Source organism: Mobula hypostoma, chromosome 27 (assembly GCF_963921235.1).
Source record: "Mobula hypostoma chromosome 27, sMobHyp1.1, whole genome shotgun sequence".
Lineage (NCBI taxonomy): Eukaryota > Metazoa > Chordata > Chondrichthyes > Myliobatiformes > Myliobatidae > Mobula > Mobula hypostoma.
This window is the reverse complement of record NC_086123.1, coordinates 18,286,710-18,303,202: the sequence shown is the minus strand read 5'-3', so window position 1 is coordinate 18,303,202 and position 16,493 is coordinate 18,286,710. Positions and strand designations below refer to the sequence as shown.

The 16,493-nt window shown below is 41.2% G+C and overlaps 1 pseudogene; it reads left to right on the top strand.

Moving 5' to 3' along the window:
- Window positions 1-277: 277 nt before the first annotated feature.
- Window positions 278-11,148, top strand: LOC134338376 (hydroxycarboxylic acid receptor 2-like; annotated as a pseudogene).
- Window positions 11,149-16,493: the final 5,345 nt, after the last annotated feature.

Here is a 16,493-nt window from a genome sequence, read left to right as displayed (position 1 = left end):
GGGTTCAGTTGTTGTTTACACTAAACATCAGATTGCAGAAGAAATGTGACAATCAGATATATTTCATTGTCTGCTCCTTAATCTGAATGCTTGTGCCTCTGGATTTCCTGGAAGTTGGTGATTTCATCAGATATCTCTGACTAATTTACTCCGCCCATATACTGCACCCACAGGAGAACAAACTCATTCAAAGAAGATCAGCTTGTAAGGTTGTTTCTCTCCAAATGAGTTTTCTGCCCTCTGAAACATCTTGACTGTGTGACCGCCTTTTCGCACAATGGTGAACTGGACCCCGCAATGTGCTCCTGGTGAAGATGTTAACTCGTCCTACAATCCACCCGTAATTATCGTCACAGTCATCCTCGGGCTTGCTGGAAATACGATTGCTTTGTGGATCCTTTGTGTTCATGTGAAGTCGCGGAAACCAAGTATTGTGTATTCACTGAATCTCATGATTGCGGACACTCTGTTAATGCGCTATCTACCTTTTCTTTTTCCAATATTTTTATTAATTAATTTACATATAAGAATAGAGTACAGGAAAAAATATATATCAATACATTATACTAAATGGCATATGAAGACTCCTTACCCTATATTCATACAAGTTAATTAATTTGTAACATTAAAATATAGTATTTTATTATATAAAAAAGATCTAATGCACTACCAAGACCGAAGCTGATTAGTAATGAAAAAAAGGAAAATAAATATCAGTCATCGTCTGTGCTTTAGCAGCAAATCAAAGGTTTTGAAAATAATTCAGAAAAGGTCCCCATAATGTTTGAAAGTCTTGACTGGATTCTAAGATTGATTGGCACCTGATTAGTTCCAAGGGTTTAGATGGGGCAGAGTTTGTTAAGTGTGTCCAGGACGGATTCCTGTCACAGTATGTGGACAGGCCGACCATGGGGAATGCCATACTAGATCTAGTACTAGGTAATGAACCGGGTCAGGTCACAGATCTCTCAGTGGGTGAACATCTGGGGGACAGTGACCACCGCTCCCTGGCCTTTAGCATTATCATGGAAAAGGCTAGAATCAGAGAGGACAGGAAAATTTTTAATTGGGGAAGGGCAAATTATGAGGCTATAAGGCTAGAACTTGCGGGTGTGAATTGGGATAATGTTTTTGTGGGGAAATGTACTATGGACATGTGGTCGATGTTTAGACATCTCTTGCGGGGTGTTAGGGATAAATTTGTCCCGGTGAGGAAGATAAAGAATGGTAGGGTGAAGGAACCATGAGTGACAAGTGAGGTGGAAAATCTAGTCAAGTGGAAGAAGGCAGCATACATGAGGTTTAGGAAGCAAGGATCAGATGGGTCTATTGAGGAATATAGGGAAGTAAGAAAGGAGCTTAAGAAGGGGCTGAGGAGAGCAAGAGGGAGGCATGAGAAGGCCTTGGCGAGTAGGGTAAAGGAAAACCCCAAGGCATTCTTAAATTATGTGAAGAAAAAAAGGATGACAGGAGTGAAGATAGGACTGATTAGAGATAAAGGTGGGAAGATGTGCCTGGAGGCTGTGGAAGTGAGCGAGGTCCTCAATGAATACTTCTCTTCGGTATTCACCAATGAGAGGGAACTTGATGATGGTGAGGACAATATGAGTGAGGTTGATGTTCTGGAGCATGTTGATATTAAGGGAGAGGAGGTGTTGGAGTTGTTAAAATACATTAGGACAGATATGTCCCCGGGGCCTGATGGAATATTCTCCAGGCTGCTCCACGAGGCGAGAGAAGAGATTGCTAAGCCTCTGGCTAGGATCTTTATGTCCTCGTTGTCCATGGGAATGGTACCAGAGGATTGGAGGGAGGCGAATGTTGTCCCCTTGTTCAAAAAAGGTAGTAGGGATAGTCCGGGTAATTATAGACCAGTGAGCCTTACGTCTGTGGTGGGAAAGCTGTTGGAAAAGATTTTTAGCGATAGGATCTCTGGGCATTTAGAGAATCATGGTCTGATCAGGGACAGTCAGCATGGCTTTGTGAAGGGCAGATCGTGTCTAACAAACCTGATAGAGTTCTTTGAGGAGGTGACCAGGCATATAGATGAGGGTAGTGCAGTGGATGTGATCTATATGGATTTTAGTAAGGCATTTGACAAGGTTCCACACGGGAGGCTTGTTCAGAAAGTTAGAAGGCATGGGATCCAGGAAAGTTTGGCCAGGTGGATTCAGAATTGGCTTGCCTGTAGAAGGCAGAGGGTGGTGGTGGAGGGAGTACATTCAGATTGGAGGATTGTGACTAGTGGTGGCCCACAAGGATCTGTTCTGGGACCTCTACTTTTCATGATTTTTATTAACGACCTGGATGTGGGGGTAGAAGGGTGGGTTGGCAAGTTTGCAGACGACACAAAGGTTGGTGGTGTTGTAGATAGTGTAGAGGATTGTCAAAGATTGCAGGGGGACATTGATAGGATGCAGAAGTGGGCTGAGAAGTGGCAGATGGAGTTCAACCTGGAGAAGTGTGAGGTGGTACACTTTGGAAGGACAAACTCCAAGGCAGAGTACAAAGTAAATGGCAGGATACTTGGTAGCGTGGAGGAGCAGAGGGATCTCGGGGTACATGTCCATAGATCCTTGAAAGTTGCCTCACAGGTGGATAGGGTAGTTAAGAAAGCTTATGGGGTGTTAGCTTTCATAAGTCGAGGGATAGAGTTTAAGAGTCGCGATGTAATGATGCAGCTCTATAAAACTCTAGTTAGGCCTCACTTGGAGTACTGTGTCCAGTTCTGGTCACCTCACTATAGGAAGGATGTGGAAGCATTGGAAAGGGTACAGAGGAGATTTACCAGGATGCTGCCTGGTTTAGAAAATATGCATTATGATCAGAGATTAAGGGAGCTAGGGCTTTACTCTTTGGAGAGAAGGAGGATGAGAGGAGACATGATAGAGGTGTACAAGATAATAAGAGGAATAGATAGAGTGGATAGCCAGCACCTCCTCCCCAGGGCACCACTGCTCAATACAAGAGGACACGACTTTAAGGTAAGGGGTGGGAAGTTCAAGGGGGATATTAGAGGAAGGTTTTTCAGTCAGAGAGTGGTTGGTGCATGGAATGCATTGCCTGAGTCAGTGGTGGAAGCAGATACACTAGTGAAGTTTAAGAGACTACTAGACAGGTATATGGAGGAATTTAAGGTGGGGACTTATATTGGAGGCAGGGTCTGAGGGTCGGCACAACATTGTGGGCCGAAGGGCCTGTACTGTGCTGTACTATTCTATGTTCTATGATTCTGAGATTGAACATCGAATCTTCTCCAAATTTAAAGATGACATTACATCACGTAACCATTGTGCATGAATAGGAGGGGACGCATCTTTCCATTTAAGTAAAAGCATCCTTCTGGCCATAAGAGCCACAAAAGCCGAAATGTGCAAGTCAGCTGACTGCAAGATAATATCCTTTCCTCCAAAAATATCAAATAAAGCAGTTAAAGGATTAGGCTTAAAGTTTACTTTAAAAAGTATCGAGAAAGTTTGAAACACTTCTTTCCAAAATTTTCCAAGACTGGGGCATGTCCAAAACATATGAATGATTGAAGCTTCTCCATTATTACATTTATCACAATACGGAGATATATCCAAATGGAAACGAGACAACTTATCCTTAGTCATATGGGCCCTATGGACCACTTTAAATTGTAGGAGAGAGTGGCGAGTACATAATGATGAAGTGTTAACCAATTTAAAAATTTGATTCCAAGTTTCCTCAGAAACTGAAGTCTGAAAATCTTGTTCCAAAGACTCTTTAATTTTATCTAAAGGAACACTTCTCATTCCCAGCAGCATATTGTAAATATTAGATATAGATCCATTATAAAAATGTTTCAAATTAAAGATTACATCTAGTAGATTCTTATCAGGACTTTTAGGAAATGTACTTATTTGAGATCATAAAAAATCTCTTATTTGTAGGTATCGAAAAAAATGAGTTTTGTGTAAACTATATTCAATTGACAGTTGTTCAAACGAAAAAAGACTCTCTCTACAAACAAGTCATGAAAGCATTTGATACCTAATCTATCCCATTCTTTAAAAGCCACATCAATCATAGAAGGTTTAAAAAAGAAATTAGAAAAAATGGGACTCGAAAGGGAAAATCTCAATAAGCCAATGTATTTTTGGAATTGTATCCAAATTCTCATAATGTGTTTAACTACCAGATTACAGTTAATTTACTCAGCGACAAAGGGAGTGAGGATCCAAGAAGAGAAATAATAGAGAATTTATTAACAGAAATAGCTTCTAAAAAAACCCAACATCGGGCAATCCTCATGATTTATGTAATATAACCAGAATGTAAGATTTCTTATATTAACTGCCCAATAATAAAATCTAAAGTTTGGTAAGGCTAATCCTCCATTCTTTTTATCTTTGTGAAGATGAATTTTGTTTAATCTGGAAATGAAATGAAATGAAATTTCTTTATTGTCATTGCATAGTACAATTTGACATGCACCAATGTAGCGAAAATGAGTTTGCAACTTTCGTACTCAATGCTAAAAGCAACAAATAAAATAAATAAACAATAATTAAAGTCGAGTAACCAGCCAGTAGAAGCAATGCCCAGCAGTACAAAAGCACAACTCAGATACCTGACAACCATAAAAGCAGTATTAAAGTAGCAATATAACAAATTTATGGATGATGCTTGATCAATTGGTTCAGAGCAATTATAGCTCTGGGGAAAAAGCTATTTTTCAGTCTAGAAGTGCAGGCATAAAATCTTATAACGTCTGCCAGATGCAAGAAGTTCAAGTAGATGATTGCATGGCTGTGTATTGTCCTTACAGATGCTTGTAGCTTTCCTTAGGCAGTGTGAGCTGTAGGTGTCCTCCAGGGCTGGGAGCTGTGTCCCGATGATCTTCTGTGCGCGAGAGACGACCCGCTGAAGTGATTTCCTATCAGCTGCTGTACAACTGAGATACCGCACAGAGATGCAGTATGTTAAGATGCTCTCTATGGTGCAGTGGTAAAAGGTCACCAGCGTCTGTTCAGGTAGACCAGCTTTCTTCAGCGTCCTGAGGAAAAACAAGCATTGCTGTGCTTTCTTAACTACTGTTGTGGTGTTAGTGGACCATGTAAGTTCTTCTGAGATGTGTATTCCCAGAACCCTGAAACTGAAACTGAACTAGAACGCTTATTCTTCCAGATATAAGAAGATATAATAGTGTCAAAGGAATCAAAGAAGGATTTAGGAATAAAAACTGGCAAAGCCTGAAAAAGATATATACATTTAGGTAATATATTCATTTTGATAGAGTTGATTCGACCAATCAGCGATAACGAAAGAGGTGACCTATTTGATAGTATCCGTTTTACGTGATTCAATAGGGTAAGAAAATTTTCTTTAAATAGACACTTAGAGTTTTTAGTGATTGTTACAACTAAGTAGGTAATTTGATTTCTAACAATTTTAAAAGGAAGGTTAGAAGTTGTTGGTATCAAATTGTTCAAAGGAAAAAGTTCACTTTTATATAGGTTTAATTTATAGCCTGAGAACTGGCTAAAAAAGGAGAGTAAAGAAAGCAAATGGGGTAATGCGGTCTCAACATTAGAAATAAATAGAGAGTCGGAGAAGATGGCGGCGCGACGCAGCTCGCAGCGGCCACTCCGGTGGTGATGTCTGTTATTTGGCAAGTAGGGTGCTGTGCACAATCCTGATTTGATGGAGACGGACGTTAGTTCATGGAGGAACATCCGGTGAAAGTTATGAAATGCCTGCTTCGCTGCTGCTGCTGCTGTGTGGTCCAGAACCTCCGGAGGGGAAGGCCCCGAGTTCTTGGCTTTGCTTGTTCGTCTGCGGCCGGGGCAGGATTGAAGTGCTTGGCAGAGGATGGTGCTCGAGAGGCTGTGTCGGAGGGCTGGTCGGAAGCTCGAAGTTTTCGGATGGATTCTGAGTCTGCTGCGGTCGGGTGCTTCCAATGGTGCTGCATCGGCAAGTTTGCGGTGCTTGGAGGTTCATGGCAGGGAGAGATTCTCCCTTCTACCGCCTGTGTAAGATGATGAGGCTATCGGGACTTTGAGACTTTTTTTTACCATGCCCATGGTCTGCGCTTTATCAAATTATGATATTGCTTTGCACTGTTGTAACTATATGTTATAATTCTGTAATTTTGTCAGTTTTAGCCTTGGTTTGTCCTGTGTTTCTTGTGAGATCATTCTGGAGGAAGATTGTATCATTTTTTAATGCATGCATTTCTAAATGACAATAAACGAGGACTGAGTGTTCTCATAATCTAAAAAAAAAAGCAGCAGATCTTCAGCATACAGCGAGACTTTATGAATAGTGTCTCTCCTTAAAATACCGGTGATATCATTGGATTCGCGAAAGGGCAATGGCTAAAGGTTCTAAGGTCAGATCAAAAAGCAAAGGGCTCAATGGACAGCCTTGTCCACTGCCACGTTGAAACTTAGATGGTTTGGAATTACGAGAATTAGTGATAACCCTAGCGGAAGGAGCTAAATAAAGTAATTTAATCCATTGAATGAAAACAGGTCCAAAATTGAAATTTTCTAAAGTTTTAAATAAATAATTCCATTCAACCCTGTCAAAAGCTTTCTCAGCATCTAGGGATACCCCAGATTCTGATATCGTATTAGAAGGAGAATAAATAACATTTAATAACCAACTAATATTAAAATAAGAATATCGATATTTAATAAATCCAGTTTGGTTATCAGAAATGACAGATAGTAAAATATTTTCAGTCCTATAGGCCAAAGCTTTAGATAGGATCTTAGTATCAATATTAAGTAAAGAGATTGGTCTAATAGGAAGAGCATTCAGTTGGATCCTTATTCTTCTTAAGAACAAGAGAAATGGAAGCCACATAAAAAGATTGAGGGAGACTGCCCGACTTAAGTGAATTCAAAAAAACAATGTAAATGATGTAAATGAGGAAAAGGTCCTGTAAAACTCTCCAGAAAATCCATCTGGACCCGGAGCTTTCCTCAAACGTAATGAACACGCATTCTCGACTATTTCCTCAAAAAAAAGGTTGTTCCAGCAACTTTTTGTTGTCGGCAGAAATTGTAGGAATGTTTAGTTGATCTAAAAAATTGTTCATTACAGTGTTCTCCTTAGAAGATTCAGAATATAAAGTTTAGAGTAAAATTCTCTAAAAGTATCATTTATTCCTAAATAATTAGTTGTCCTATCACCATTAGCTTTGCATATTTCTTTAATCTGTTGTTTAGCTATAAAAGTTTTAATTGGATCAGCCAATAATTTACCTATTTTATCTCTATGAATATAAAATTGACTTTTAGCTTTTAGGAGTTGTGTTTCAATTGGATAAGTTAAAAGGAGATGATATTTAGCTTTAATTTCAACACATCTCTTATATAAGGCAGGTTCTGGAGCCAAGGCATACTCTTGGTCTAACTGCTTCAGCTGATTAGCTAAATCAATTAATTGATTAGCTAAATCAGTTAATCTAATCTAATCTAAAATCACTTCTCTCTTTATTAGCTTTTTTTCTTAATACTTGCAGTATAAGAAATAATTTGTCCTCTAATATACGCCTTAAAGGCATCCCATCTGTTAAGATTAGAAGTCTCCTCTAACGTATTCACTTAAAAAAAAGTAATTTGTCTCTGTAAACTTTAAAAAATTTTCATCAGATAATAAAGTTAGATTAAATTGCCAAAATCTATTTGTTTGAAGAAGACCAGGGAGATTTAAAGATAGAAACACAGGAGCGTGATCTGAAACAGCAATCCCTTTATATACACAGGATCGAACTAATGGAATCATTTGGATATCAATAAAAAAAAATCCTGAAATATGTATGATGGACATGAGAGGAAAACGAATATTCCTTGTCTACTGGATAAAAAAACACCAAGTATCAATAATACCACATTTCATTAAAAAAGATATAATAAACACAGCTGATTTATTTGGTATCATTGGTTTTGAACAGGGCCCCCCCAACCTTTTTTGCAATGTGGGCTGGTTTATTATTGACAATATTCTTGTGGACCGGCTGACCTGGGGGTGGGGGGGAGGGGTTGGGGTAGGGTTGCCAAGGAGTAGCAGTCAAATACATTGTGTTTACCCCGAGACAGACTACAATGACCATGAAGCCTTACGTGGGCACCAGTGCACATGCGTGCACATGCTAATTTTTCTCTACAAATTGTTTTTGGCGATTCTGTTCGGGGGGGGGGGTTGTTAATTATGACCAGAATATAGGTGATAAGTGGCTAATACACTCAATTTCGTTTCTAAAAGGGTTTATCTAACAAATTTAATATTAAACACACAGTGCATATTTTCCTCGCATGAATATAGTGATAAGTCAATTATCAGGGGAGGACAGGGGAGCTTAAAGTAAGTGTTGAATGAACTTCCAGTATAAGTGGTAGAGGCAGGTTCGATATTATCATTTAAAGAAAAATTGGATAGGTATATCGACAGGAAAGGAATGGAAGGTTATGGGCTGAGTGCAGGTAGGTGAGAGTAGCGTTCGGCACAGACTAGAAGGGCAGAGATGGCCTGTTTCTATGCTGTAATTGTTATATGGTTATATAAGTCACTTATAAGTCAATAGCATCATAACATTTTAAGTAACGTTTGGATATTAAACACACCAATATCGCTGAATCAGTGGGAGCCCTGGGCTGAATACTTGTTCCCTGCAACATCGAGGGGTGATAGGAGACAGCGATATTTGAAGGGGGTTCCTTATGTCCAGTCTATTCTGCAATTTAGTTTTCGTTGCATTCATTGCAGAGATATGTTGGAAATGGAAGCAATGTTTTCAGTGCTTTCGTGGCTATCTCAGGATATTCAGCCTTGACTTTGATCCAGAATGCCAGCAGAGATGTTATGTCAAACATACTTTTCAGCCAACCGTCATCTGCAAGCTTGAGGAGTTGATCTCCTTCCTGCGCTGATATGGATGACGTACGGGTAATGACCTCGTGTGCGTTCAAGTTCAACAGCGGGCGTGACAGGGAATGAGGAAAGGTGCAGCTGACTCATATCACCAAATCATATCATTTCCTCGTGGCCTGGTGGTTGGAGACTGCTGGTTTAGAAGTTGAATCATCTAAAACTGGATCTAAGCTACAATTACGTCTCCACCCATCACCAATGAGTACAGACTTAGATCTGGCAAAAATGGAAAAAAACACTGAGAGAAACCTGGGTCATCTATATTCGGAGCATATACATTGGCAAATACCATTAATTTGTTAATTAGTTTTCCTGATACTATAACAAAATGCCCATTAGTATCAGAAATTACTTTATGTTGAAAAAAAAAACTTTATTATCAATAAAGATCGAAACACCTCTAGCTTTGGCCTGAAATGAGAATGAAAATGAGGGCCTCTGCATCGATTAAAAAAGTGTGAATTGTCACACTTACGTATATGGATTTTTTTAGATTATGAAGACATGCAGTCCTCTTTTATTGTTATTTAGTAATGCATGCATTAAGAAATTATACAATATTTCCTCCGGTGTGATACCACAAAACACAGGACAGACCAAGACTGAAAAAACTAACAAAGCCACATAATTATAACATATAGATACAACAGTGCAACAATACCGTAACTTGATGAAGAAGTCCATGAGCACAGTAAAAGTTCAAAGTCTCTCAAATATCCCACATCTCACACAAACAGGAGAAGGAAGAAAAACCTCTCCCTGCCATACCCGACCATGGTCCAACTCTGAGTCATCCGAAAACTTCGAGCTCTGATCAGCTCTCCGACACCAAGTACTGAGCGCCATCTCTATCCGAGCGATTCAACCTCCATCTCGGTCGCCAACAGCAGGCAAAGCCGGGGATTTTGAGGCCTTCCCTCCGAAAGATTCCCGACCACGCAGTAATGACAGCAGCGAACGAGTGTTTCAGAAATTTTTCCAGATGTTCCTCTGTGCTTTCACATCCATCTCCATCAAATCAGAATTGTCCACGGCCCCTATTTAACAGATACAATATCATTTTTCACCGGAGGGCTGCGCACATGCGGCGCGCTGCTTTCTCTCCTCCCAACCGATTTTCTTGAGGAAAAACAATTGGTACCTTAAGTTTTTTTAATATTGGCAAAATCTTATTTGTTTTCATGGGGTGATTTAGTGCTTTCACATTAAAACTAAGTAAATTAATACTTTGATCCATTTTTAAACTATTTATAAGAAAGGTTAAAGTAGCAATCAGAAAAATATAAATTAAACCCAAATAATAAACCTTGAGATATATTAGGTGAGCAACAGAATTGACTAGATTCCCAAATCAGCTTCAAGAAAAAAGAACCTCCTATCCCCCTCACTCCTCTCAAAGAGAGAAACTTGGTCAAAAAACAACCGCTATCTACTTCCCCTAAACACATACCCTTTCGAGCTGATTATTTTCTCCGAGGGAAAGACTGGATTTTTGGCAATGGACTGTGTAGACCAAACATATTCATGATTTCCCTGAACCGGATTGGCAGCGTCTTTTCCCTAATGGTTATTGCGATCGATCGTTACTTTAAGGTGTTCCGTCCACTCCACAAGGTAAACAAGATCCTTACAAGGTGTGTGGTGATGATAGCCGGTGGTCTGTGGATTATAGCGGTGGCTATTCGTTTGCACTTGCAGATCGACAAAGGTGTCTTCGAATAACACAACATGACAAACTGTGAGCCTTTCAGCATAACCAGGCCTCTGAGTCCCACAGCAGTTTGGACTGACTTTATTTTTTGATTCTTTAAGTTTCTTTTGCCAGTTTCAGTTATCCTATTCTCTACGTCCTCCATCATCTGGAGGTTACGGCAGATGGAAGCTGGAATGCGGGCTAAATATAAGCGAACTATGAAACTTGTGATAGCCGTGGCTGCAGTTTTTGTCATTTGCTTCTTGCCCACCAGTGTTGCTGTGGTCACGGTTTTGGTCACTAAACTAAGTCCATCCCACTGCAAGTCGTATCACATAGCAGTGAATATCTTTTACAATATGTTGTTTATAACGTATCTGAACAGTGTGATCGATCCCATTATTTACTATTTCTCAACCTCGCAGTTTCAACATGCTTTGGTGAAAGCTCTTGGTCTTAATTTAAGCTGTTGCAGATCAACCACTGTATAAGGAACATCCAAAGAGCGCCAGGGTTTGGATCAGCAAACGAGCTCTGTAACCGCTTTCTGATGGCTCCCGCTCTGCGTGAACTAGATGCCCTCAAAGCAAAGCTGATTAATGCGCCCGAAAGGAGAAAGTGATCAAATGGTAATATTTTTGTGAGGGATAAGTCGATCTTAACGAACAAGTTCCGTAATACACTTCCCTTTATGCAGAGAAGAAATTGTGTCTTATCTCTACAAAACTAAGTTCATTTCAGAGCTTATTCTTAAGAAACTTTACTTTCAAGCAGTTTTCCCAATCTTTTGTATGCCATGGGGCCTTACAATTAAATGAAGGGTGGTGAACCACATGTTGGAAACCCTGGTTTAAAGGAAAGTGTTCTGTGTTGTGTATGGGTATTTAAGATATCCTCTTTCCATATAAGCAACCGCTTCCACAGATGAATTCAGCCTCCGTGTCTCTTTTGTAGCTAGCTTCTACTCGTTATAGTGGTAGAAGGTTGCTGGACTGTCCATCAGAATCAGCAGTAATCTATTCATCCAAGAAGAACCCTACCTCTGGACTTTCAGTCAGGAGGAAAGTGATGCAAGGGGCCGCTGTGCTGGTGCCAAGCTGCATGTACCCATATCGTGACAGTACTGGAACTAGGTACTGAATTGGAAAAGAAAAGCCTCTCCTAGTGAACTGGAACTGGAGACAGGAGGTGAGCTCCGGTTCAAAATTGGGGAATTTATTTTCGGGAAATAAAATTGAAATCTGTAATGAAGAAGGATGGTCAGCATTTAGAACATAGATATAGAGGAATTTCTTTAACCACAGGCTGGAGAATCTGTGGAATTCTTTGCCAGAGATGGTTATTGAGCCAAGTATAATTAAAGCGGAGTTTGATAGATTGTTGATTAGTAAGGTTACGGGGAGTAGGCAGGAGAATGGTGTTGAGAGCAATAATAAAGCAACCGTGATGGAATGATGGAATAGACTCGATGGGCTGAATGGGCCAATTCTACTCCAATGGGTTATATAGCAAATTATTTGATCTTTAATTTTTTGGAAATAAAAGACTTGTGTGAGTCATTGTTTGCAGCAAAGAACTCTGACATTAGAGGGCAGTATCGAATGAAATAAACACTGAACATACCTTCTGAAGAATGTCTTTACAACCAAGGACATAAATGATACGGAGATGGTAAGTTTTTTCCATGGGATCTAATCAAAATATTTCTTCTGTCTTTTGTCCTAGTATTTCACACTGACCTGCATGAACCTAAACACGTATCTGCACACACATGCACAATGACACACGTGCAGACAGTTGTACTGTGGTAACTAGAATGTTTAAGAACTTTGTGATGCATGGTTTTGTGTCTGTGTACGTGCTCACATACACGTTTGTGACTGAAGTGCGTGCATGCATATGTAAGCTAGGAATTTATTGCTATGAGTAGGGCAGCAGTGCAGCAGTGAATGACTTTAATATAGACTGAACTGCCTCACTACATTACAAACACCATGATGGAGCGTGGCCCGAGGAACTATTGCTGCCTCCCCTCCAACAACCATGATAAGTCATGTCCAAGCTGCATGAAGGAGAGTAGAAATCACTTCTAACCTTCACTCAGCAGATCGTTGTGGAAACAGAAAATCTACACTGGGAGTCTTGTTGTGTCTCTGTACTCTGTGAGTGAAGTGTATGCAACAGCAATTCTGTGTAACCAATGAGGTGGATTTGATTAATATTTTGCTAATCTCATTCGGGGCACCTGCTGGAACAATTTACTAGTTTGTGACGGGAGCTGGGATAGGATGAGCTTCCAATTGGACAATTTTTACTTAGTTAGAGAATTTGCATTTCAGCAGAATATGGAGTGAACTCTGAATCCCAAAGGAAGTTTTATAGTTTTGATAGGACCATAGAAATGGTTTAAGTACTTAATATCAAATCGAAATATGTTATGACTTATCAAATTGTGATTAACAATGCCGTTTGTATTTCATCGCATTAAATCTTATGCTTTCTAGCAGCAATGTTAGTAAATTTTGAACTCCGAATTATGGTGCTCTGAATTTTGCTGTATGCAAACATGATAATCTTTGAATTAGTTTTCTTCGGACAATGGATAAATCAGCCCATCGATGTGTCTCTAGTGAGGTCAACAACCCTGCTCACAGCCCACCAGTAGTTATGATAACAATCATCCTATGACTAGTCAGAAATATAACTACTTTGTGGGTATTTTATTTTCATGTAAAATCATAGAGTACAGCACAGAAACAGGCCTTTGGGCCTCTCTAGTCCATCCCAAACCATTTAAGCTGCCTACTCTCAATGACCTCCACCGGGACCATAGCCTTCCAAACGCCTACCATCCATGTACGGCTGCAAACTTCTGTTAACACATTGACATCGAATTCACATGCACTACTGTGCTGGAAGCTCGTTCCGCACTCTCACTATCCTCTGGGTAATCAAGATTCCCCTCATGTTCCCCTTAAACCTTTCTCCTTTAACCCTTAACCCATGACCTCTAGTTGCCATCCCACCGAGCCCCAGTGGAAAAAGCCTGCTTGCATTTACCCTCTCTATACAGCTGGAGATGAAATCATGGAATTCAGATACAGTATTGTTTATACATGAATTGTAGACATTGTGAATCTGGTATTTGTGGACATTGTTCATGTGCTGTCATGTCCCATTGCAGGGTGATGACTTTGTAACTGAGAAGCACTGGATATTTTGTAATGTTCATTGACCCCTCCAGATATTTATGACTTTTTAAAAACTTGATTGACAGCGTCATCATTCTAACGAACTTAACTATCACAGTTTTAAGATGGCGCAAGCAGTCTGTTATGCAACAGGATGTACAGAATGATGACGGGTGGGGCTCTGTGAATTGTGGAAACACCATTGTTCTCTACTTGCTGATTTGTTTCTACCTGCTGGCTGTAAGGAGTATGTACATTCTATGTTTGACCTCATGGGTTCCTCCTGGTGCTCGGCTTTCCTGCCGCATTCCAAACACGTTTGGATTAGGAGGTTAATTGGTCAGATGGGTGTAAGAGCTGTAAGATGCGACTCTTAATGTTGTTCTTTCACTTCGAATGAGGCGCACCCTTATCATGCGATGACGTAGGCAATTAACGTAATTTACATAGAAATTAATGTTAATTATCAGAAGAATCAAACAAAAAAATATATATACAATATTACTCAAATATTACAGAATATTAAATATACAACAGGTTTGCAATATGTCCACCTCTTCAGATAAGGAACATTATCCACTCCTATCCGTTCCTTATAGATAGTTTGTCCCCATTCTGATGTAATTAGTCACGGATGTTTCTATTAGTAGGGGAGGATCCAATGATCCAAGGTCCCAAGATCCAAGGATCCAAGGGCACAGCCTCAAAATAAAGGGAGGTCTCTTTGGAAGTGAGATGAGCAATTTCCACAGGCAGAGTGCGGGGAATCTGTGGAATTCATTGTCTTATAGGGCGGAGGAGGCCAAATCATTGCGTGTATTTAAGACAATGATTTATAGGTTCTTGATCGTGAAGAGGTTTAAAGGTTGTAGGGTGAAGTTTGGAGACTGGAGTTGAAGACAGAAACTGAGGCATAATTAAATAGAGGATCAGACTCGATGGTCCCAATAGCCTAATTCTGATCCAATACCTTACGATGGTTTTATGGTCCTCCACAGATGAACAGTTGCTTCCTGACAGGGTGTCGGGTGGGTGTAGGTGAGGTGGTCTGCTCCACCTACTAATTACGCAGCTCTTTGTAGTATTTCTGAAGTATGGGCATGAACTTCTCAGTTCCATTCCAAATGCTCCTTCTCTACTTTGAACAGCTGTAGGCCAGGGGTTCCCACAGTCAGATGGCACCTTGCATTTGTTGAGTGAGGCAGTCATGTCCCCAGCGATGGCACCATGACTGGAGGAAAGCCAAAGGTCTTCCGTGAAGTAGAATTGCTGATGGCAATGAAGGATTGTCTGGAGGTTTGGGACTCAAAGGCAGGAGTTCATATTGTATATCTCAGCATGGGCACTGGCAGTCCTGGCTGTCACGGTCCAGTCCGTTGACTCCTCATTCCAGTTATTTCCTTTTCCCCGTGGTCCATTGGGTGTCTTGATTAAGCCACCTGTTTACCATCCGTGCCGGCAGCGTAAAAACTCCAGCTAACAGCTACTCGGTGCTGGACCATCACTTGAGCAAGTGCAGTTGTACCCAATTCGGGTCCCCGTTCATTGTGGACTCTAAGTGGCTCCGGTGCCTGGGTTTGCTTCGTGGATTCGGTCGTTTTCGTGTCCAGCTGAGTTGCTGGCCACTTGACGCCACTCCGAGCCAAAGGTAGGAATTCTGCCGTTTCCATGGCCAGCTGAGATTTGCTGGCGGGTGGCCACTTCACCGAGCCGAGATTCGAATGGACTGTTGTGGTTTGGATTTCGTCGTCTCGTATCCGGCTGAGTAGGTATCCGTTTGCCACTACTCAAATGGCCTGTTGTTGTTTAGTCATCTCGTATCCAGTTCAGTAGTCAAGCCGTTTGGTGCTACTCGAATGGACTGTCATTTTTTCATCTCGTATCCAGCTCAGCAGGCAGGCTGTTTGCTGCTACTGGAATGTACTGTCGTTGTTTTTTCATCTCGTATCCAGCTCAGTAGGCAGACCGTTTGCTGCTACTGGAATGGACTGTCGTTGTTTTTTCATCTCGTATCCAGCTCAGTAGGCAGACCGTTTGCCGCTACCCGAATGGACTGTCATTGTTTTGTCATTCCGAGTCCTATCCACATCCAAGTCTAAGGCCAGGCTCTGTGTCCGAGCCCAAGTTCAAGTCCAGAGTCCAAGTCCATGTCCAGGTTCCGAGTCGAAGCCCAAGCCCTGGTCAAAGTCTAAGTCCTGGCTCTGTGTCCGAGCCCAAGTTCAGTTTTGAAGTCGAAGTCGAAGTCTAAGTCCTGGCTCCGAGTCCAAGCCCAGGTCCAGGTTCCAGGTCCCAGGTCGAAGTCCAAATTCAAGTCCTGGCTCTGTGTCCGAGTCCGAGTCCAAGTCCATGTCCAGGCTCTGTGTCCGAGCCCAAGTTCAAGTTCAGGGTCTAAGTCCAGGTTCTGTGTCCAAGTCCAAGTCTGAGTGCCGGCTCCTTGACCGAGTCCAAGTCTGAGTCCCGGTTCCATGTCTGAGTCCAGTTCCGAGTCCAAGTCCACGTCCAGGCTTTGTGTCTGAGTCCAAGTCCAGGCTCCATGTCCGAGCTGAAGTCCAAGTCCAGGTTCCAAGTCCAAGTCCAAGTCCAGGCTTTGTGTCTGATTCCGAGTCAAAGTCTGGGCTCCGTGTCTGAGCCGGTCCAAGTCCATGTTTTACTAGTTTGTTATCCAACATTCATGTCCTTGTTGGCTTTTTATCCTCACTCCCTGG